This window comes from Suncus etruscus, chromosome 5 (assembly GCF_024139225.1).
Source record: "Suncus etruscus isolate mSunEtr1 chromosome 5, mSunEtr1.pri.cur, whole genome shotgun sequence".
Lineage (NCBI taxonomy): Eukaryota > Metazoa > Chordata > Mammalia > Eulipotyphla > Soricidae > Suncus > Suncus etruscus.
Genome location: NC_064852.1, coordinates 118600782 through 118624659, shown reverse-complemented (window position 1 = coordinate 118624659; position 23878 = coordinate 118600782). Strand labels below are relative to the sequence as shown.

The 23878-nt window shown below is 40.2% G+C and overlaps 1 protein-coding gene and 1 non-coding gene across 2 annotated transcripts in view; both read right to left on the bottom strand.

The window, feature by feature from the left end:
- The window catches only part of CLK1 (CDC like kinase 1), a 747223-nt gene that overhangs the window by 374072 nt on the left and 349273 nt on the right, over window positions 1-23878 (bottom strand). The gene's annotated exons all lie outside the window — the stretch shown is intronic.
- On the bottom strand, window positions 5308-5414 carry LOC126009763 (U6 spliceosomal RNA). Its single transcript, XR_007495974.1, has one exon. It is a non-coding gene; the product is annotated as a U6 spliceosomal RNA (small nuclear RNA).

The following is a 23878-nucleotide window of genomic DNA, read 5'->3' as shown; positions in this document are numbered from 1 at the left end:
TCTCCTAGGATGTTTCCAGAAACCAATTTTTATTCATATTTTTTGTTTTTATTTTGCCTTTTCTTTAACTTTAATAATAACCTGACTATTCACCTACTTAAGTCAAAAGGAAAACCAAGTCTCAATCCTTTGGCAAATTTTATTTTATTTTGTATTTTTGCCTTTTTTGGCCACATCTGGTGATGTTCAGCGCTTATCCTTGTTTTTGTACTCAAGTATTACTCCCAACCATGCTCAGGGGTGCTGGAAATTGAACCTGGACTAGCAATGTGAAATGCAGTCCCCTACCTTATGTATCTTTCTATCCCCCAAGGGCATTATTTTGTTGCTTTTGTGTTTTGGGGGGCCTCATCCAGTGGTGCTGAGGGGTTATTTCTGGCTCTGTGCTCAGAAATCACTGCTGGCAGGCTTGGAGACCATATGAGATGCCAAGGATCAAACCTGGGTCAACCACATGCAAGGCAAACACCAACCCACTGTGCTATCACTCTGGCCTCATCAAGTGGCATTCTTAACTCCTCTTCCTTACTTCCCAGATATAATTCTCCCCATTAATTTTTAATTAATTTATTTAAACACTGTTTTACAAAATTGTTCATAATACAATTGGTGTTTTTTTAATTCCAAAATTGTTCTTGATTGATTTTCAGTCATACAACATATAACTCCCTTCACCAGTACACATTTCCTGTCTCCAATTCCCAATTACTTCTTAAAGTGTTTGTGAATATACCAACATATATTTCTTGTTTTACTACTACTACTACTACTACATATTTTCATGTTAATGATTCATTCCTAGGTATAATCAGTAGAAAGTCTTTCAAGTTGATTCCTGTAGCCTTTGTTATAAAGTCATAAGATTTTGACTTTCTGTGTTAACAAGGTTTAAAAGACTTATGTGTCTCTTTCTTGTCACAAACCTGGAACTATCCAACTTCAAAATATAATGAGATGTACCCCTGATGGCCTCTGAACTGCAAGGAAGGGAATCTTTCCTCCCATGCCAGAAAGAAAGAATGATGGAAGGAAGGAAGGAAGGAAGGAAGGAAGGAAGGAAGGAAGGAAGGAAGGAAGGAAGGAAGGAAGGAAGGAAGGAAGGAAGGAAGGAGGGAAGGAAGGAAGGAAGGAAGGAAGAAGGAAAGAAGGAAGGAAGGGAAGGAAAGAAGGAAGGAAGGGAAGGAGGGAGGGAGAAATGAAGGGAGGGAGGAAGGAAGGGAAGGAGGGAGGGAGAAATGAAGGGAGGGAGGAAGGAAGGGAGAGAAAGAAGTAAGGGAGGGAGAAAAGGAGGGGGGATGGAAGGCAGGTAGGGAGGGAGGGAGGGAGGAAGAAAGGGTGGGATGGAGGGAAGGAGGGAGGAAAGAAGGAAGGAAGGGTTAGAGAAAGAAAAGGAGGGTGGGAGGAAGGAAGAAAGAAAGGGAGGAGTGAAGGAAGTGAGAGAGGAAGGAAGAAAGGAAGGGAGGAAGGGGAAAAGGAAGTGAGGGATGGATGAAGGAAGAGGAGGAAGGGAGGGAGGGGTGTAGGGAGAGAAGGAGGAAGGGAGGGAGGGAGGAAGGAAGAGGAGGAAGGGAGGGAGGGGTGTAGGGAGAGAAGGAGGAAGGGAGGGAGGGAGGAAGGAAGGGTGGGAGGGAAGGATGGAGGGAAGAAGGAAAGGAGGGAAGAAGAGAGCAGGAGGGATGGGAGGGAGGAAGAAAGGATGGAAGGGAGGGAGGAAAGGAGGAAGGAAGGAAGGAAGGAAGGAAGGAAGGAAGGAAGGAAGGAAGGAAGGAAGGAAGGAAGGAAGGAAGGGAGGGAGGGAGGGAGGAAGGGAGGGAGGAAGGGAGGGAGGAAGAAAGGATGGAAGGGAGGGAGGAAAGGAGGAAGGAAGGAAGGAAGGAAGGAAGGAAGGAAGGAAGGAAGGAAGGAAGGAAGGAAGGAAGGAAGGAAGGAAGGAAGGAAGGAAGGAAGGAAGGAAGGAAGGAAGGAAGGAAGGAGACCACACTGGTACCTCTGGTTCCAATCCAACTCAGGCTTTCTCCTCATTTTCATGTATGCCCCTCATCCATTTTTAATTTCTTTTTCCCATAGTGAGAAAATAGACTTAGCCAAATGCATGTTTTTATCCATTTACTCAATCATGTAATTAATTAACAAAAAAGTTGTATAATCATCACACATAACACTTCCAAGCCCAAACTTACTAAATAATATTCTCACTTTCATTTTTAGTCTTACAGTTTATCCTAGTAGCAGCGGATAGCCTGAATATCAAGTTCTAAGCTTACTTGAATTTATGTTTTTTGGTAGTATAAAATTTTTATATGTAAAGTTCATTTGTTTCTATTACATATTAAATTATAGGGGATTTAATCATCATTTTATTGTGGAAAAGGTCTGATAAATATTAATACATGCATATAAGACTTTATATACTGATATTTTACTAAGGACTTTCTGGGCTTGCCTTTTGACCTTATAGACTATAGAGACTTATTCAGGGATCCCTAGGAGAATTTTCTTTAATATAATTAATCAATTGTTCTTCCTCTCACCCCCTAGCCTGGTATGACACACCATCTCCTGCCAGCTTATGTGCCAAATGTATTCAGAATGAATTATGCATCTCAGAACCTTTAGGAATCACTTAAAATTTTATGTAATGTAAACATAATTATAGGGAATAAAATGTAAATTACACACAGTGGTGCCTTGACATTAATTTTCAATTCATTTTTCATTCAAGTGTTGGTGAGTCTTCTGCTAGTTGTAGCTAAAGACTATCTCTTCTTTCTCTGCTCTAATGCTGCAGTATCTGATTTCTGGTAACTTCTTTCCTTTTTGGGCCACGGTTAGCAATGTTCAGTTCGACACTCAGGAATCAGTCTTGGCAGTGCTTGGGGGAATCATATTGGAGATCAGGAATAGAACCCGGGTCTGCGGCATGTAAGGCAAATGCCCTACCTGCTCCAGCCGAGTTTACATAGGAAAGTGGACATCCTTTCTAATTCAGGATCATTCTTGAGTTACACTGATTGTCCTTAGATCTTACAAACATGAAGACCATTTTTGACCATGTTTCAACAGAGCAGTGCCTCTCTATCCCTCACTAAACGTCATACCCTCCAGCATGTTCCTGCCCAGCTCTCTGGTCTAGCGACTTGCCAACCTGCCAAGGCTACTTTCTACCCCTGAAACCTTCTATTTTGAACCAACCAGTGCTGCATTCTGGGCTGGAGGACCATGTTCTGCCCAGGAGAATGTGGGAGTCATTTTCTGGTGTCTAAATTAAGCACAAGTCCTGTGTTTTATAGACACATATCAAGAAAGGAAAAGAGCTGAATCCAGAAAATGAGACAAATCACTCCTGAACCTATTTTAAAAAGACCACAAAACCTCAATCAATAAAATAATTAGAGAAAAAAAAGGACAAAATTAATGGTTACCAGAAAAAAAGAGCGACACTGAGATAAGAAAATTGATTGGGGAAGATTGGGGAATTGGATGGTAACAACCAGGCTGGACTTGTGATGAACTCAATGTAGTACATACACATGTTGATTGTTAATGGTATGCCCTAAAAATTTATGTTATAATGCAATGATGCTTCAAACAACTCATGTGTGTGTATATATTTTGGTGCTAGGGATAAAATTCAGGATCACATATGTGCTAGGCATGTGCTCTACCACTAAATAATATCCCCAGACCCTCAACTAACAATTAAGTCAAACTTTTCTCATGTATTGAGTTTCTGTAAATTACAATATTGTTGATTATGCTTTCCTTTGCATGTAATTTCAATGGCATCACCAGTGCACCCAAGATATCTCCTACAAAAACTTGTTTCCCTCCTTTCTAACTCTCTTCCACCAACTCAGTTGTGTGGGCCAGTTCTTCCACTGTGTTGCCTTTGACCTCTTGTTATCTTGTTTCTTATCTTTAAGCCCCACATATCATTTTTATTTCTCCTTTTTTTTTCTGACTTTATCAGTAAAATATCCTTTGACTTTCCAATGTTTGGAAAATCACATAATTTTGTTTTTATTTTCTTAGAGCAGTATAGTTTTTCATTGTTTATATATATCACAACTTCTTGATTCATTTATCTATAGATTGTTTCTATATCTTGGCTATTATGGGCTGGGAAGGTGGTGCTAGAGGTAAGGTGTCTGCCTTGCAAGCGCTAGTGTAGGAGGGACCATGGTTCGATCTCCTGGCATCCCATATGGTGCCCCCAAGCCAGGGGCGATTTCTGAGTGCATAGCCAGGAGTAACCCCTGAGTGTCAACAGGTGTGGCCCAAAACCAATATATATATATATATATATATATATCTTGGCTATTATACTAATATCTGTGAAGAAAAATAGGTATGTATATATCCTTTGTGTTTCTGTGTTTGAGAAGCAAGTGCCAAAATGTGCTAATACTAGGTTGTATGGGAGTTCTGTTTAATTGAGAGGGATCCATGTTGTTTTCTATAGAGGTTGAGACATTCCCCCCAACAATAGATGAGAGTTCCTTTCTCACTACAACCTCACCAACACTGGTTGTTTCCAGACTTTGTGATGCATCCTAATCTCACTGGCCTGAGATAGTCATTCAAAGTTGGTTTGATTTGTCTCCCTAATTATGATGATGAGCACTTTTCATATGCTTATTGTTCATCATTATTTTTAACAATAATTAATTTGGAAAGAACTTCATTTGTCTTTAAACTGCCTCTTGATGTACTGCTATGAATATGGTCACCACCCTTTTCTAGGTGCTTTTGGAGGGGGTCACATCTGGCAATATTCAAGTATTAATCATGGCTCAGCACTCAAGAATCACTTCAAGTGGTGCTTGGGGGATTATATGGAATGCCAGGGATAAAACCCAGGTGGGCTTCTTTTTTTAATTAAATAATTTCTTTTTTTAAACAATATGATTACAAACATAATTGTAGTTGGGTTTCAGTCATAACAAGAACATCCCCCTTCACCACGCAAACTTCCCATCACCAATGCCCCATCTCTTCCCTCTCCCCACCCCCTGCCTGTATTTGAGACAGGTTTTCTACATCCTCACTCACTGATATTGTTATGATAGTTCTCAGCATAGGTATTTCTCTAACTGCACTTACTACTCTTGTGGTGAGCTTCATATTTTGAGCCAGTCCTTCTGGCCCTCATCTCAGGGAATTATTTTAATGTATTTAGTTTTTCTTAAAACCCATAGATGAGTGAGACTATTCTGTGTCTCTCTCTTTCCCTCTGACTAATTTTACTCAGCAAAATAGATTCCATGTACATCCATGTATAGAAAAATTTTATGACTTCATCTCTCCTGACGGCTGCCTAATATTCCGAATTTGCATGTCATCCTTGCCCAGGGGCCATGCTAATCTTCTCTGTATCGTTGCAATTTTAGTATATGTGCTGCCGAAGCGAGCATAGGCTGCATAATATTCCATTGTGTATATGTAACACAGTTTCTTTAGCCATTCCTCTGTTGAAGGACATTTGGCTGTTTCCAGAGTCTGGCTATTGTAAAAAGTGCTGCGATTAATATAGATTTAAGGAAGGGATTTTTGTATTGGATTTTTATGTTCCTAGGGTATATCCCTAAGAGTGGTATAGCTGATCATATGGGAGCTCAATTTCCAGTTTTCTGAGGAATATCCATATTGTTTTCCATAAGGGCTGGACTAGAAGGCATTACCACCAGGTGGGCTTCTTTCAAGGCCAGTGTCCTAGCTAGTGCTGTACTATTTTTCTGATCTCTCAAAACTGCTTTTTCCACCAGCACTCCAGCTGGTCAGCATCACTCACTGTCCAGCACCTCCCCTGGTCAGCCACACACCCAAGTTCAGCTCCCTGGCACAAAGCCATGCTCAGCTTTGTCCCTGACTCGGAATCACTTGAATTCTTTTCCTTCAGTTGTTCCTTTCTGTGTATGGGTGTTGATACTAAGGCTTCAAAGAGAGCAATCTCAGGGGACCACTTGCAGGACCCTGGGGTTGCCAAATAGAGGAGAATGTCCAGTTTGTTAGGAGCATCCAGATATATTTGCAGTGTCATCTATCACTGATTAAGTTTGAAGACAAAACCAAATTATTCTTTTTGTTTGTTTGTTTGTTTTTGGGTCACAACCAGCAGCGCTCATGGGTTGCTCCTGGCTCTATGCTCAGAAAAACTCCTGGCAGGCTCGGGGGTCCATATGGGATGCCAGGACTCAAACCACCGTCATTCTGCACGCAAGGCAAACACCCTACTTTCTTGCTATCTCTCAGGTCCCCAAACCAAATTATTCTTTTAAGGAACTTTTAATAAATTTAAAATATTTGTTTGAATATCTCTTCCCAAATCAATAAAGAAACAAATTTCTATAGCCTCTTCCCATCCTACCCCAAATAAATGAATATATTACTTTATGGAGGGCACTAGGTAAGGGAAGAAATTTTCTTTTTATTTGCTTCTGTGTTTTCTGTGAGACCTCTTGGGAGTTGTAGTCAGCTTCTGACTAACTTATAGGTGAGGTGGCCTTAAACTTGGGAATTTCAAGGAATACTATTGAAGTGTCTATGTAAAGGACTGGAGGCACTTGTAGAAGAAATTGAGCAATTTTGTACTGGCAGTGATGAAGAACAAAGCATTCATTCCTGGGAGAATGGAATCCTCTTTGGTCCAGTTCTTAGCCTCCAGCCTAATCCAAGAGAGAATTGAGTTGAATTTAAACTTGAATTTTAGAGGGCATCAAAAAGACCCTCTAGGTGAATAAACTATGCAACCGCTGTACCCATCAGGTCTGAAGAATAAAGGCCATTGACAGGGAGCTTGGAGCTAGCTTTATTCTTTCTGTACTTTCTTTGTACCTGAGTCAACTTTAGTGGTTGCTTGGTGCTTCAATAGTCTTACTGCTGCTGGTCTAAAATCCTTCCTATTTCTCAATAGCGAAGGAGTTAAGAACAATTAAACTGTAAAATAGATTTGTCAATAGAATTTATTGAGACATTGGTTTTTAAAGAAGTGACATGGATTTTATCTTTGAAGTTGAAGTAATATTGCATTTCATTATGCAAGTTTCAATGCATATCATTAAGGCACTTGATTTAGATGATAGGATAAAGAGCAATCAGATCTTGCCGTGGGGCAGCTTAGTACTGGTAGGATGATTGATAGGTCATTACAACTTAAATACCAAAAATATGACAACTGTTGTGCCTTCCAGAGGAGCTTTACATCTGGGAACAAAAAAGGGAGGCATTACTTTGAATGCCTTTAGAAAATATCTAATTGGGTCTTATGTTCATATTAAACCAAAAGAGTGAATTTTTTCATTGTTATTGATGTATACAGCTAGAAAATTAAAGTTAATATGATATTGAAGAGATGATTATAAATTTTGTCTCTAAAATTTAAGGCCAGAAAAGTTATGTACACACACATACACACACACACACACACACACACACCGGAAAAGAAGATATTTTAAAAGTTATGAGAAAAATATTTGTTTGGGGCCAGAGTGATAGCACAGTGATAGGGAGTTTGCCTTGCATGTGGCCAACCTAGGACGGACCCGGTTAGATCCCTGGCATACCATATGGTCCCCTGAGCCTGCCAGGAGTGATTTCTGAGAGCAGAGCCAGGAGTAACCCCTGAGCACTGCCCTATGGCCCTAAAATAAAAATAAATTAAAAAAAGAAAGAAAAGAAGACATTTGATTTCCATTGCCCTACCAGAAATTAGATAGCTTATGACCTTTTTCTTGCTTTTGTTTTGTGGTCACACCAGTTTTGTGCCCAGCACTGTGCTCGGGGGCTCCTCCTTGTAGTGTTGGGGGGAATCAGGCAGTGCAAAGGAGCAAGTCTGGGTCTACTGCATGTAAATCATATGCTCAACTAAATAAACTACTGCTCTGATCCTTAAACCGAACATTTGAGTTTCTATCACTGATAAATGATGATAAATGATAAATGATAAAAGATGAATCCTCATCTTTAGTTGAATAGGTTACTCATACCATAGCTTAGCACATTCAGGATGTTTCCCCATTCTCAGAGTTCTAAAGATCTGTGAAAGGAAGTAGAACCAGTCTAATAAGCTGATGGAAGGCTTAGTTGGAAAACGAGAATGAGAGGAAGGGAGACCACACACTCCCCATACTGCATGAGCTGCCCAGCATAGAATAACTGCCTCCCAGATGCTTTCCTACCAGCCAACAAATAAGGCTGATTGGGACCTAGATTTCAGATGTCTGGATACCAGGAAAGTTGGGGCAGGTGACCTCTAGAATTCTGTCCAACTCCAAATACTGGGCTCTATGGAGCTCCCTTAAGGCATTATGCTTAGAATTATGAGAAGCAGAGTACCTACTTTGCTGAAGATACTGGAAATACAGGTGAGTAAGGTGAAGGAAGTCAAGTAAAAGTTTCAAACGAGCAGCCAGAGAAGGGTCCAAGATCATGATTAGCCAACTCCAGATAACTAAAAGACCTGTGTGCTAGGGAAATTCCCATCCCAATTAGGAATGTTCAAGTTCTAGTGCTAATCATTTGCCATTATCAACCACTGCACCGCAATGACAACCCCACAGTAATGATGGGAAGCATTAATGGATTTATTTAATTGCTTACAATTTGTGTCTTTACATTAGTTCTTTTTAAATACTATAAGTTATGTCACTAGTTGTCAAGGTTCTGGGCCCTGGATCAGTAGCATTAGCATCAGCTGGGAATTTATTAGAATTGTAAGACCTAGATGTATTAAATTATATGCTGAGATCCAGCAATTTGTTTTGACATACCTATGAGTAATTTTGATGTACATGAAAATTTGAGGTCATGTTTTGTAATAGCTGTGCTCTCCCCTCGGAAAAAAAAAAAGCCCTAACAAGATCAAAGCCTAGGAAGATGGAAAGAACAACCCAAGATCACTCAGGTGAGAAATGGTAGAACCAGAGTTGAATTCATCAACCAGACTTTCTTGGATGAGAGGTGATGCATCCTAATACTCTTTATGGGCTCAGGATATAGTTGTTGAACCTCCAGTCACTGGAGTAAATCTTCACCACACAGAATGGTTTTGTGGGCAGTAGGAAAATAGAGGCAATGGTCACATCAACCCAAGTACACACTGAGCTGTGTGACCTGCGAAGACGCCCAGGCTCCTATTTCTTTCAATGATCCATCCAAGCTTGGTTTTTGAGAGGGTGATTTTTGGGGGGTACTATGTGCAGAGCACTCCTCCTTTAGATGGAATTGAAGAGAAAACAAGCATGCACAGAAAGCTCCAAGGTCACCTTTTCCCTCAACAGGATCAGTGCTTCTCTGGGACACTTAGTGAAGGAAAGGTGACAATTGTACTTTCTTGGTTGAGAGTCTCAGTTTCCCCACTCCCAGCAGATTTCTACACACACCACACACCTATATACATATACATGCACAAGGAATACACCTCCAAATACCATATTCATACACACTAAACACATTTCCATACAGTATACATGCAAGCACACAACCACATCATATAATATGCATGCATCTGCAGACACATATCCACACATATCACAAACATGAATGCCAAGATACACACACAAACTTCCACAATGCTCAGTCCCCTCATCTTTGCTCCCTTCCCAGCTGCCCCACCATAGAGGATAAGGAGAATCCAGTTATCTAGAAGCAGGCAGAGGGTTGAGCCTGTCTCTGGCTCTCTCCCCTGGCTCAGACATTGCCCAATATCAAGTCTTCTGATCCAACACCTACCCCTTCTCGGCCCCCAACTAGCTCGACTACTTTTGCAGTGTCTCATGCTCCAAAATATACTCAAATTCCTCCCACAACTCCTTTCACTCCCTGTCTAATCCCTTAATAAGCGTTATGAAGACATCACTGACCTAATTCATCCTTTAACTTTTACCAGATGTTGCTAGAAACTTCTAAACTCTTTTTGTTTTCTCTTCCAGCTCATTATTTAGGCAAGAAGCTCCACTGATTACTTTCCTTCCTAAGCCCTTCAATGGAATCCCACACTCGACTCAAAGATGGAATTTTCATAACCCAATTACCCAAGAATGTAGGACATGCAGGGTTTAGCTTATTTGTTCAACTCCCAAATTAAATGCTTTTGTTATGCAGCATAAATATGAAATTGCACCTCCAAGGAAGAGTTTTAAAGTTCAGCCAAGACCTTTGTGTTGGGTCCAATCTGGCAGAAATGTTCTTTCCATTCTTTTTTTTTTTTGGTTTTTGGGTCAAACCCAGCAGTGCTCAATGGTTACTCCTGGCTCTATGCTCAGAAATCGCTTCTGGCAGGCTCAGAGGACCATATGGAATGCCAGGATGTGAACCACTGTCCTTATGTATGCAAGGCAAACACCCTACCTCCATACTATCTCTTCGGCCCATGTTCTTTCCATTTTTATCTCCAACTATGGTCAGACTGATCTAGCAGTCTCCTTTCATCCATCCCCCATGCTCAGAAACCTCATACTTCATGCTTCTGTGTATTTTACTTAAGCTTCATGTTTTTACTGTGCAGAAAACAGCAGAATATGTCTTAGTCAAGGAGGTGGCTTGGTGGACTAGGACATTGGGCACTGTGCACTGGTGAGAGGACTCTAGAGTTGTGAATAGCTCCTAAGCACCACCCAGTGTGACCCCAAACCAATATATATTGAAAAATAGTAAAGAAGTTTTAATTTTGGGGCCGGAGAGATAGCATGGAGGTAAAGCATTTGCCTTGCATGCAGAAGATCGGTGGTTCAAATCCAGGCATCCCATATGGTCCCTTGAGCCTGCCAGGAGCAATTTCTGGCCATAGAGCCAGGAGTAACCCCTGAGCACTGCTAGGTGTGACCCCCCCCAAAAAAGTTGTAAATTCAATTTTAATATTAAAAATCTGATTATTTTACACCATTTGGGAAATGATAGGCCATTTAAAATTTTATTTTATTTTGTTTCTGGTTTGAGGCCATACCTGGTAGTGTTCAGGGATTCCTCTTGGCTCTGAGCCCAGGGGTCACTCCAGGTGGCATTCAGAGGTTAGGGTATTGGTAATCAAGTCATGGGAGGCAGCATGCAAGGCAAATGCCTTCTGTGGGTCTTGTGAAATTGTGTCTCAGTGTCCAGGTTAGAGCAGTAAACTTATACAAGACAGTTCCAAAGACAACTGGTGAGCAAGACTCTGATAAGCTCTAGAAACAAATATGTGAAGACTCTTTATACTACTTTCTCTCTCTCTCTCTCTCTCTCTCTCTCTCTCTCTCTCTCTCTCTCACTCACTCACTCATTCACTCACACATAGAATTAAATAGGAGCTTAACCTGCTGACTTACTAGAAGAAAGAAAGATTTTTCATCCCCTCCTCAGGTAATGTTCAGTTGTATATTAAAAGACATTTTAGTGTCAATATTTTCATGCTTGTTTTTTTTTAAATGCTTGTCTTTAAAAAAAATCTTCAGGGGCCGGAGAGATAGCATGGAGGTAAGGCGTTTGCCTTTCATGCAGGAGGTCATCGGTTCGAATCCCGGCGTCCCATATAGTCCCCCGTGCCTGCCAGGAGCAATTTCTGAGCCTGGAGCCAGGAATAACCCCTGAGCACTGCCGGGTGTGACCCAAAAACCACAAAAAAAAAAAAAAAACTCCAGTCTGATGAACCCATTTATACTAATTTTTAAGAAATTATCGACCCAAAAGTTTACTTACTGGTTTGATCAGTTTGCTTCCTTCTGCCATGGCAGCTATGGTGTTATTGGTCAATGAACAATTACTGATACCAAAAAAGATCTGAATGAAAATGATACTCAAAGCAAACAGAGCTCTAGAGCTGGAGTGATAGTACAGTAGGTAGGGTGCTTGCCTTCCACCGGGCCAACCTGTGCATCCTGTATATTGTCCCAAGCACCAAGAGAAATTCTTAAATGTAGAGCCAAGAGTTTCTTAAGCATCCATTTGGTGTGGCCCCAAAATACAAACAAAATCAAACCCCAAAACAAACAACAAAAACCAGAGTTGTAATGTACAGACCAATTTGAGAACTACCTTAAATCATAATCCCATGTTGCTGCTTTTGTCATACTAGTATGTGCCCTTAATCATTATTTCTGGAAGGCTCCTTTGCCTAGAAATACCTGCCCTGTACAACCACTTTAATTCTAGTTTCTTACCTTACTATTCTTACAAACTAGGATTAAGAGTTTACTATATTGCTATTTTGGGTTTTTTTGTTTTTGTGAGGGGGCCTCACCCAGAAGTGCTCAAGGGTTACTCCTGGCTCTGCACTCAGAAATCACTCCTGGTAGGTTTGGGAGACCAGATGGGATGCTGGAGACTGAACCTAAGTCAGCAACATTGTGCAAGGCAAATGCCCTACTTGCTTTGTTATTGCTCCAGTCCTACTATATTATTTTTTCTTAGATGAGAAAATATCTGGATATCCAACATATATTGTCCATGAGCTCCCTGTCTAAAATATGAGGCTTTTTTTCTTTTCTTTTTCTCTTTTGTTTTATTTATTTGTGGGGGAGTGTTATACCTGGCAGTGCTCAGAGGCTACTCCAGGCTCTGCATTCACAGGGTGCTTCTGGCAGAATCAGGGCAAGATAGAACGCAGGCCTTTGCATGCACTCAGCTCAGGTGAGTTTTACTCTTGCCTAAACTATGAGGCTTCAGGAGCTACTTATGCATCTAGAAGTTTCCTCCCATGTGACCTTAAAAAAATGGTGCAACCGCAATGCATTAGATCACCCCAAATGATCATGTATTTGTTTCAGCAATTCATCTTGCCTACATAGTTTAAAAACATAATCCTTACTTTGGAGAGTAAGTGGAGACCTTACCAAAAATAATTGGAGACTTATTTTTAAGTCTATTCACCACACCCAAAATTGAGGTTAAGCTGGAGGCAGATAAGGATAATGAGTTTAGTTTGCTTACTTTACAAAACAGTGTATATGTATACTTATTTGCTTGCCCAAAGTTGTCTCAGGAATGTCCTCAGCCAAGCCCTTTCTCTTGGAATTCTTTCATCCCTCCCCTCCAAATTTTACCTGACCAGGTATTTAACTTGCTCAAGAATTCTCTGCTCTGCTTTTGAGAAATCATAACATTATAGATTCATACATTGATCCCATTTAGTTTAAGATCCGTTTGGAGAAATATTTTTATTTGAGAGCATGACAAAAGTGCTCAGGAGATCCTGGAGTATCTCCCAGTGATTTCTGATTTTCCAGGCTCATGTTTTAATGCAATGAATGGCCTGAAAATGCAGTTCTGTTAAGGCCCTGTAGAACCAGGCTTTTACCCTGGCCACCCTGCAGTGCATAGAGATTATGTGGACACTCAAACACTATGTGTACTATGTGCTCAAGAACTCCCAGGCTGCACCTAGCAGTGCTCCAGGTGCTGCTCAGATAGTCCCTGGTTGGTTGCACCCAATGCTTCAGAGACTTTGCAATGTGAGGGATCAGAATTGGGTCAGTTGCATGTAAACTAAGCATATACACTTGTGAAATCATCCCATGAGATTTTCAGGGCGGGACTCCAGAACATAAAAACCGGCTAGCTTTTGCAGAAGCCGGTCCCCTGTTTGTGACATCAGGCTGGGAAAATCCACAAAACTACGCCTGCCCAGTGGGGCCCAATTGTGAAAAACTGTGAGTGCTACCTGTGTATGTCTGTCTACTGTCCTCTTGCGTGAAACTCTTGGGAGTGGGCCAAAAAGAGGCTCCAAAAAACTCGCTCTCCTAGAGGCCATATTCAGGGCGGGACACCACAACATAAAAACTGGCTAGCTTTTGCAGAAGCCGGTCCCCTGTTTGTGACATCAGGCTGGGAAAATCCATGAAATAATGCCTGCCCAGTGGGGCCCAACTGTGAAAAACTGTGAGTGCTACCTGTGTATGTTTGTCTACTGTCCTCTTGCGTGAAACTCTTGGGAGTGGGCCGAAAAGAGGCTCCAGCAGAGCACGGACCCTTCACTTCGCTACGAGGCCGTGCACTCTTTCTAAGAAAAGAACACCAACGCAACAAGAAGAAAAAAATCACACTAAAAACTGTGCTATATCACAGAAGCAAGCATTTCTCTCCAGACTGTCTTCTCTGTTGCATGCTCGGGCCTAAGATTTGATCCAGTGTGAGGCTTCATCCACGGAGGACTCCCCTCCCTTGGAGGCAAGTCAGCCCATCCAGAAAGGGCGGAGCCAGAGGAGTGTGCTGCCTGCATCATATAGCCAATGAATACCACCACAACACGTAGAAAAACCCACAATACAAGTGTGACAATGGGGAAACAACGCAGGCCAGCATCAGACATAGAGAATGAAGATGACAATTCTGATGATCAGATAATGACCAACCAACTGATCAACCTCTCAGATAAGGACTTTAGACTAGCAATATGGAAGATGCTCAATGGACTCAAAGGAACCATAGATAGAGTTGAACAGAACACTAATAAGAACCAAGAAAATATGAAGACAGAAATCACAAAACTCCAAACTGAAATAACATGTCAACTAACAGGCCTGAAAAACTCAGTAAACGAAGTGAATGTCAAAATGGATAAACTCTGGGACAGGGTATCAGAAGCTGAGAATAGACTTGGTGCTGTGGAAGATGAGATACATAACAATTCCATACAGCAGGAGAGATTGGACAAAAAACTTAAAGCAAATGAGCAGACAATAGAAAAATTAGTCAAAGAATGGGAACAGATGAAAATAGAAGTCTATGATAAGATCAACAGAAACAACTTAAGAATCATTGGAGTCCCAGAGATCCAGGAAGAAAATTTCCAGGAAGAATCAATGGTCAAGAACATCATTAAAGAGAAACTTCCAGAGCTAAAGAATATATGTGATCAAATTCTGCATGCTAGAAGAGTACCAACCAAAAGAGACCCCAGAAAAACCACCCCAAGACACATCCTAGTCACAATGACGAATCCCACAGATAGAGACAGAATTCTGAAAACAGCAAGATCAAAAGGGGAAATTATGTTCAAGCAAGCATCCTTGAGATTTACAGCAGACCTGTCACCAGAAACACTCAGTGCCAGAAAGCAGTGGTGGAATATTGTGACAAGACTGAATGAAATGAATGCTTCACCCAGAATACTATACCCAGCAAAACTCACTTTCTGGTTTGAAGGAAGAATACATGGTTTCACAGACAAAAAACAGTTCAGAAACTTTACAGACACAAAACCAGTCTTAAGAGAAAAACTGAAAGATCTAATTTAAGACAAGACTAACCAAAAGACACACCAAATTTCGATATAAAGATGGCATTAAATGCCAGGACAATTCTTTCTCTCAACGTCAATGGACTAAATGCACCAGTCAAGAGACACAGAGTGGCTAAATGGATCAAAAAACTCATTCCAACCTTCTGCTGCCTATAAGAAATGCACCTGAATAGTCAAAACAAACATAGACTCAAAATAAAAAGCTGGAGAAATATTATCCAAGCAAACAACACCCATAAAAAAGCTGGAGTGGCCATACTAATATCAGATAATGCAAACTTTATACTCAGGAAGGTTGTAAGGGACAAAGATGGACATTTTATATTAATCAAGGGATATGTAGAGCAGGAAGAAATCACTCTCCTAAACATATATGTACCGAATGAGGGGCCAGCAAAATATTTAATACAACTGTTGACAAATCTGAAAAATAATATCAATAACAACACAATAATTGTAGGGGACCTTAACACGGCTTTGTCAACACTGGATAGGTCAACCAGACTGAAACCCAACAAGAATATACTAGACCTGAGGAGAGAAATGGAAGAAAGAGGCCTAGTGGATATATATAGGACACTCCATCCCCAGAAACCTGGATACACATTCTTCTCCAATGTACATGGGACATTCTCCAGGATAGACTACATTCTGGCACATAAAACATACCTCCATAATATCAAGAGGATAGAAATTTTGCAGACTACCTTCGCTGACCACAAGGCTCTGAAATTATTTGTGAATTCCAAAGGGACTCAGAAGAAACACTTTAACACCTGGAAGTTAAACAGCCTCATACTCAATAACCAGTGGGTCCGAGATGAAATCAAGGAGGAAATAAAAAAGGTTCCTGGGGCTCGGAGAGATAGCACAGCGGTGTTTGCCTTGCAAGCAGCCGATCCAGGACCAAAGGTGGTTGGTTCGAATCCCGGTGTCCCATATGGTCCCCGTGCCTGCCAGGAGCTATTTCTGAGCAGACAGCCAGGAGTAACCCCTGAGCAACGCCAGGTGTGGCCCAAAAACCAAAAATAAATAAATAAATAAATAAATAAATAAATAAATAAAAATAAAAAGGTTCCTGGAAACAAATGACAATAAAGACACAAACTATCAGAACTTATGGGACACAGCAAAAGCAGTACTGAGAGGAAAATTTATAGCTTTGCAAGCACACATCAGGAAGGAAGAAGGAGCTTACCTGAGTAACTTAATGACACAGCTAATAGAACTAGAAAGTGCTCAACAAAAGGACCCCAAAATAGGAAGACAGAAGGAAATAACAAAGCTGAGAGCAGAAATCAACAAAGTGGAAGCCCAAAAAACAATCCAAAAGATCAACGAGAGCAGAAGTTGGTTCTTTGAAAAAAATAAACAAGATTGATAGACCACTGGCAAAACTAACAAAGAAAGAGAGAGAGAAACTTGATAACTCGTATTAGGAATGAAAAAGGAGAGATCACTACTGATATGACAGAGATTCAAAGGGTAATCAGAAACTACTTTGAGAAACTCTACGCGACTAAAAATGAGAACCTGAAAGAAATGGATAAATTCTTGGACTCTTATAATCTTCCACAGCTGAAGGAAGAGGATGTAGCATATCTAAACACCCTCATCACCATTGATGAAATTAAAACGGTAATCAAATGTCTGCCGAAAAACAAAAGCCCAGGCCCAGATGGATTCACTAATGAATTCTTTCAAACTTTCCAAGAGGAACTACTACCAATCCTGGCAAGACTCTTTCATGAAATTGAACAAACGGAAACACTTCCAAATAGCTTTTATGAAGCCAACAGCACCTTGATACCTAAACCAGACAGAGATGCTACAAAAAAAAAAAAGAAAATTACAGACCAATATCGCTGATGAATGCAGATGCAAAGATCCTCAACAAAATCCTGGCAAATAGGATTCAATGCCTCATTAAGAAGATCATCCACTACGATCAAGTAGGTTTCATCCCAGGAATGCAAGGATGGTTTAACATCCGTAAATCTATCAACATCATACACAACATCAATAACAAGAAAAATAAAAACCACATGATCATATCAATAGATGCAGAGAAAGCATTTGATAAGGTCCAACACCCATTCTTGATCAAGACTCTCAGCAAGATGAGAATGGAAGGAACCTTTCTAAATATAGTTAAGGCCATCTACCACAAGCAAGAGGCAAATATTATCCTCAATGGAGAAAAACTAAAAGCCTTCCCTCTAAATTCTGGCATAGACAAGGCTGTCCTCTCTCACCACTCCTATTCAACATAGCACTGGAAGTACTTGCTATAGTGATTAGGCCAGAAAAAGATATCAAGGGAATCCAGATAGGAAAGGAAGAAGTCAAGCTCTCACTGTTTGCAGATGACATGATACTCTACTTAGAAAACCCTAAAGACTCTACCAAAAAGCTTCTAGAAACAATAGACTCACATAGCAAGGTGGCAAGCTACAAAATTAACACACAAAAATCAATGGCCTTTCTATATACCAATAGTAATAAGGATGAAATGGACATTAAGAAAACAACCCCATTCACAATAGTGCCACACAAACTCAAATATCTTGGAATCAACTTGACTAAAAATGTGAAGGACGTATACAAAGAAAACTATAAAACTCTGCTCCAAGAAATAAGAGAGGACATGCAGAAATGAAAACACATACCCTGCTCATGGATTGGCAGGATTAACATCATGAAAATGGCAATACTCCCCAAGGCATTATACAGATTTAATGCTATCCCTCTAAAGATACCCATGACATTCTTCAAAGTAGTGGATCAGGCACTTTTGAAATTCATTTGGAACAATAAACACCCTCGAATAGCAAAAGCAATCATTGGGAAAAAGAATATGGGAGGAATTACTTTCCCCAACTTTAAACTGTACTACAAAGCAATAGTTATCAAAACAGCATGGTATTGGAATAAGGACAGGCCCTCAGATCAGTGGAATAGGCTTGAATACTCAGAAAATGTTCCCCAGACATACAATCACCTAATTTTTGATAAAGAAGCAGGAAATCCTAAATGGAGCAGGGAAAGCCTCTTCAACAAGTGGTGTTGGCACAATTGGCTAGCCAGTTGCAAAAAATTGAACTTAGACCCCCAGCTACATCATGTACGAAGGTAAAATCCAAATGGATTAAAGACCTCAATATCAGCCCCAAAACCATAAGATATATAGAACAGCACATAGGCAAGACACTCCAGGACATTACAGGCATCTTCAAGGAGGAAACTGCACTCTCCAAGCAAGTGAAAGCAGACATTAACAGATGGGAATATATTAAGCTGAGAAGCTTCTGCACCTCAAAGGAAATAGTGCCCAGGATCCAAGAGCCACCCACTGAGTGGGAGAAACTATTCACCCAATACCCATCAGATAAGGGGCTAATCTCCAAAATATACAAGGCACTGACAGAACTTTACAAGAAAAAAAAACATCTAGTCCCATCAAAAAATGGGGAGAAGAAATGAACAGACACTTTGACAAAGAAGAAATACAAATGGCCAAAAGACACATGAAAAAATGCTCCACATCACTAATCATCGGGGAGATGCAAATCAAAACAATGATGAGATACCACCTCACACCCCAGAGAATGGCACACATCACAAAAAATGAGAATAAATAGTGTTGGCGGGGATGTGGAGAGAAAGGAACTCTTATCCACTGCTAGTGGGAATGCCGTCTAGTTCAACCTTTATGGAAAGCAATATGGAGATTCCTCCAAAAACTGGAAATCGATCTCCCATATGATCCAGCTATACCACTCCTAAGAATATACCCTAGGAACACAAAAATACAATACAAAAACCCCTTCCTTACACCTATATTCATTGCAGCACTATTTACCATAGTAAGACTCTGGAAACAACCAAGATGCCCTTCAACAGATGAATGGCTAAAGACACTGTGGTACATATACACAATGGAATATTATGCAGCTGTCAGGAGAGATGAAATCATGAAATTTTCCTATACATGGATGTACACGGAATTTATTATGCTGAGTGAAATAAGTCAGAGAGAGAGAGAGAAACGCAGAATGGTCTCACTCTTCTATGGGTTTTAAGAAAAATGAAAGACATTCTTGCAATAATAATTTTCAGACACAAAAGAGAAAAGAGCTGGAAGTTCCAGCTCACCTCAGGAAGCTCACCACAAAGAGTGATGAGTTTAGTTAGAGAAATAACTACATTTTGAACTGTCCTAATAATGAGAATGTATGAGGGAAATGGAGAGCCTGTTTAGAGTACAGGCAGGGGTCGGGTGGGGAGGAGGGAGACTTTGGACATTGGTGATGGGAATGTTGCACTGGTGATGGGTGGTGTTCTTTACATGACTGAAACCCAAACACAATCATGTATGTAATCAAGGTGTTTAAATTAAAAAAAAAATTAAAAAAAAAGATATCATCTCATGAGTCATATTTCCAACCAGGGTGAACAATTCTGGAGCAGAGTAGCCTTGAAGAATTTATAAATCAAGCCAGTCTGGAGAGAATCATGTAATTGTTTAGCTTCTCACACCGTGACCTCTCTCCATGCACCAAGCCTAACCCAAACCTCTTTATTAACCAACTATGAAGGGAAGGGTTGAGTGAGATACAGTGGAGTTTTACAAGTCAACGAGCTTGATGAAAAGAAAGAGAAAGTTGGGGAACACTTTTGCCCTGGGAAAAAGCAGAGTGTAAACTAACCGTTCATTCTTTCTGTTCAAAAAAAATTTTTTTTTGAGAAGGGCTATATGAGTTTTGTTCTGTTGCCACTAGATGTAAAATAAATCCCCAGAGTGGCTTTTAATTTGCATAGGCACAATACAAGTTGGTAAAATAAAAAGAAAAAATATTTTAGCTGTAAGGAAGATGGTGAGGAAATTTTCTATTTCCTAAGAATCTTTACTAGTGAGGGTAGATTTGGCTGTAAGTGTCATAAGTTAGATTGTGCATATATCATTCTCAAAACAAACAGCTTTTTCCATATCCCTGTCTCATACATATCACAAAAAATACTATAGACTTCTCTGAACATTAGCATTAGAACTTTTCTGCAGATACACATAATTCAAAAACAAATTCTTATACATTATTACACTGAGCATTGTAAGTCTAGAGTACACAGTTTCTTTTCCATAAACTTCTTTAAACAAAATCATAAGAACAATTCTGCAGATATATAAATATATACAGTTTTAAAATAAGTTTGCTAAAACATTCTAATAATGAGCTCTGAAATAAGATTCTAGTATCCAAAGTTCATTTTCCATTGATTTCTGTGGACAAAGGCATTAAAACATTTTGCAAATTTAATTTGAGAATAAGTTGCTAAATAATATACACAACCAACCATTACAGCAACTGGGAAACATTCGCTAGGATAGCTGAGAACCATTAAAAATCTAACAGCATAATGCATTTCCCAGGAACTCTGCAAACTAATATTAAATCATTAGAGTTGGATACATAATTACATGTTTGCAGTGAGGCATTAAAAAAAAGAATATCTATTAAGATCTATGCAGGTAGAAAACACAGTGTAACCAACAATATAATGACTGATGCAAATAGGGTTAAGAGATTAACCTAGAAGAAAATCAGTTTTTTGGAGGTGCAGGAGGTTCTGATAGCAGCTTCTCTTCAGTTGGGCTTTGGCTGGGCTTGTATTCTTCTCCACCTTCTGTGGTAGGCTGTTGAGGTCACCTGAGACATAAAGGCTTTTGGTACCTGGGCTGGAATCTAGGTGGGGAGACCCATTCATTTCCCTATTGTTGGTCCCCTCCAATGGGGTTATGTCTTTGGCTTCTACCCCATCAGTGACAAAATACCACCTCTCCTGGGAGAGAGGAGGCAGAGATCTCCCAGGTTTTATCACTGAACTTGAATGCTAATGCCAGGATTAACGTACTTTATATTGGAACCTGGACCCATTCAGATTATAAGCATGACTGTAATGAAGCTTTAATGAATACATCTAAATGCTGTAAAAATTAATATTCAAAATACTATTTAAATGAGGTCAGGAGGCCCCAGAACTAAAGTGCCCTTGCATACATAAACCAGCAAATGAAGGACCCAATATGCTTTGTCTTTCCCATGAGAAATAAATCTATTCCCACTTCCAAGGAAACTGAAAGGAAGGTCCTCCCAGATTATTCAAGATGCCATGACTTGGATTTAGGCAAGTAAATTTACCATCTCTTCTCTTATTTTTTTTTCTGAATGAATCTTATGTCTTTATTTTTTTTAAATCCTATTTCTTACTGGAATAGGTAACCCTTTTTGACATCAACAGGAAAATAAGTGAGACAAAAAGAACCATTGTGAATATATAATCTTATTTAATACTGAAAACAATCCTCAAAGTCAGGGTTTGTGAGACTGAGCCAATCACCCCAACCAAAATATGCTGGTGTACAAAGGGAATAAATAGCTATTAGACAAAGTGATCTAGTGCAGGTGGAAACCACCTCAGCACTGAAGGTCAATTGTTCCTGAGGTGTGGAGAGTACAGGTAACTCCTGAACCAAGCCACCCTCTGCTCCTCTCACACGACACTGTCTTGCTCTGTGTATGAGTTAAGAATAATTATTGACTCTGAACAGAAGTTTTTCTAGCAAATCTTATGTAAACCTTTTTTTTTTTTTTGCAGTTCCAGATATTTTTATTAGTGGTTTCTTAAAGATTTGGAGTCAAAGGAGCACTGTAAAAACAATGTTAGTGTGGCAATTATTGTTTGCATGGACCCACCAAAGTATGGGGGTCATGGAAAGGAAAAACTTTGACCTAAGTACAAGGAGGCCCTACCCCTGAAGTTTCCTAACATAAGACCATTTCTAGGCTCCAGGCAAACTAGTTTGTCCAATCCCGGTCATTGTCTGCAGTATTTTTCAGTCTCTGTTGTTGATCTCAATATACTCAGCAAATCTTAAATGCAACCTTAAATCATAAAGCCAATTGAAAGAGCTACTTTTGGAGAGCTGGGCCAAAGATGCTCACTCTGTCTGGTTTCACCCAGATTTCTTAACTTCTAGTCTTTTCCACCTGTAGAATACCTGCCAGACTTCTATGACTCTTATTATAGCCAGAATTCTAGTGGCATCAAGACTGATGAGGAGAAAACCTACAGCACTACTAGGTGAGGCCATTGAGCAGCAGCACCAGTTCTGTGAGATACAACATCCCCATGACTATCTCCTCCCCTGCCAGACACTTCTCAATCATCTTTAACTAGTGGAATCACCAGGGTGTCTTGCTAAAACTCACAATATAATTCAACAACCTTGGATTGGGTCTCAGATTCTGCATGCTATCTGTTCAGCTCCCAGGTAGTGCCTTTACATTTTATGGAGCTAGAGCAGAGAGGAGTTTACACTAGCAGTTCATCTTCCTACTAGGCCTTTCTGAACAGGCCTATGATTCATCTGAATATACGGTGACACCTAGAGAAGCTATTAAATGTTTTACACTGCTCTTAAATGCAACACATATTTAAATGTAAGCTTATACCATCTAGTTCACTTGTAGACATTTCTAGGGGGGAAAGTCATACATTTATGGGGAGTTTTTTTTTTTTTGAGGAGAGTTTGGGAGCCACACCTGGCAATGCTAAAGTGGTTACTCTTGGTGATGTTCAGAGGGCCACTCTGATGAAGGATGAGGATAAAACCCAACCTTCTTCAATGCAAAGCATTCACTTAGCACCTCTCAGGTTTTTATAGAGTTCTTTTTCTTGGGGTGGGGGGAGAAACACACCTGGCAGTACTCAAAGGTTACTCTTGGCAGGTTCAGGAGACCATATGAAATGCCAGGGATCAAACCTGGGCCAGCTGCATGCAAGGCATGCTTACTTACATCCTTACTCACTGAGCTATCACTCTGGCCCCTAGAGTTTTTATATGAGCAACTGGTCTATTGGATAATGTTTTCAAAAACTTCTTCAAGTATAGTTCTGGGTGGGTGCACTTTTCATACACAATTTGAATTTCCAAAGGGGACAGTGAAAGTTTCCTATGAAGTTAGAGGGAGTAGAAGTTCTACAAAGCCCCTTAAATGCTGAAATAGAGCACTTGAGAGGCCTTTAAAGTGTAGGGGAACCTCTCAAAAACAGGGGTAATGGGACCCACTAACTGCAATATAAGGGATCTACCAAAGTTACCTCTTTTTTACTGTCAGTACTTTGGAACTTAAAACACTCAAACTTGTACCCACAGACACATTTGTACTTGCATCGTCTTATTCACATGTTCTTGCTCACATATTCCATTTATAGCTGCTCCCCCTCGCCCACCCCCTAGGCCCAGTTGCCCTTGAGTGGAACAGGTGCATGAACTTCCATTCTCTGATTCTCCTTGGGATCCTGCATAAAGTTCCACCATAGGTTTGTGCCTTAATTATGTTTTCACCTTTTATGTGCCTGTGTGATGAGGATGGTGTTTGAGTCCACACTGTGATGTGCAGGGATTTATTATTGGCTCTGTGCTCAGGAATCAGTCTTAAAGGCTGTGTTGAGGGATATGTTGAGACAGACACTCCAGGCTTCAGCAGCTCTCTTTCAAAAGCAATGCATCATTGATTGTGATGTGACAACATATCAGTCGGCACATAGAGGTAGGGCATTGAAATGTTAACAAAGCCAAAGTAATGTTTCTATCAGCTTATA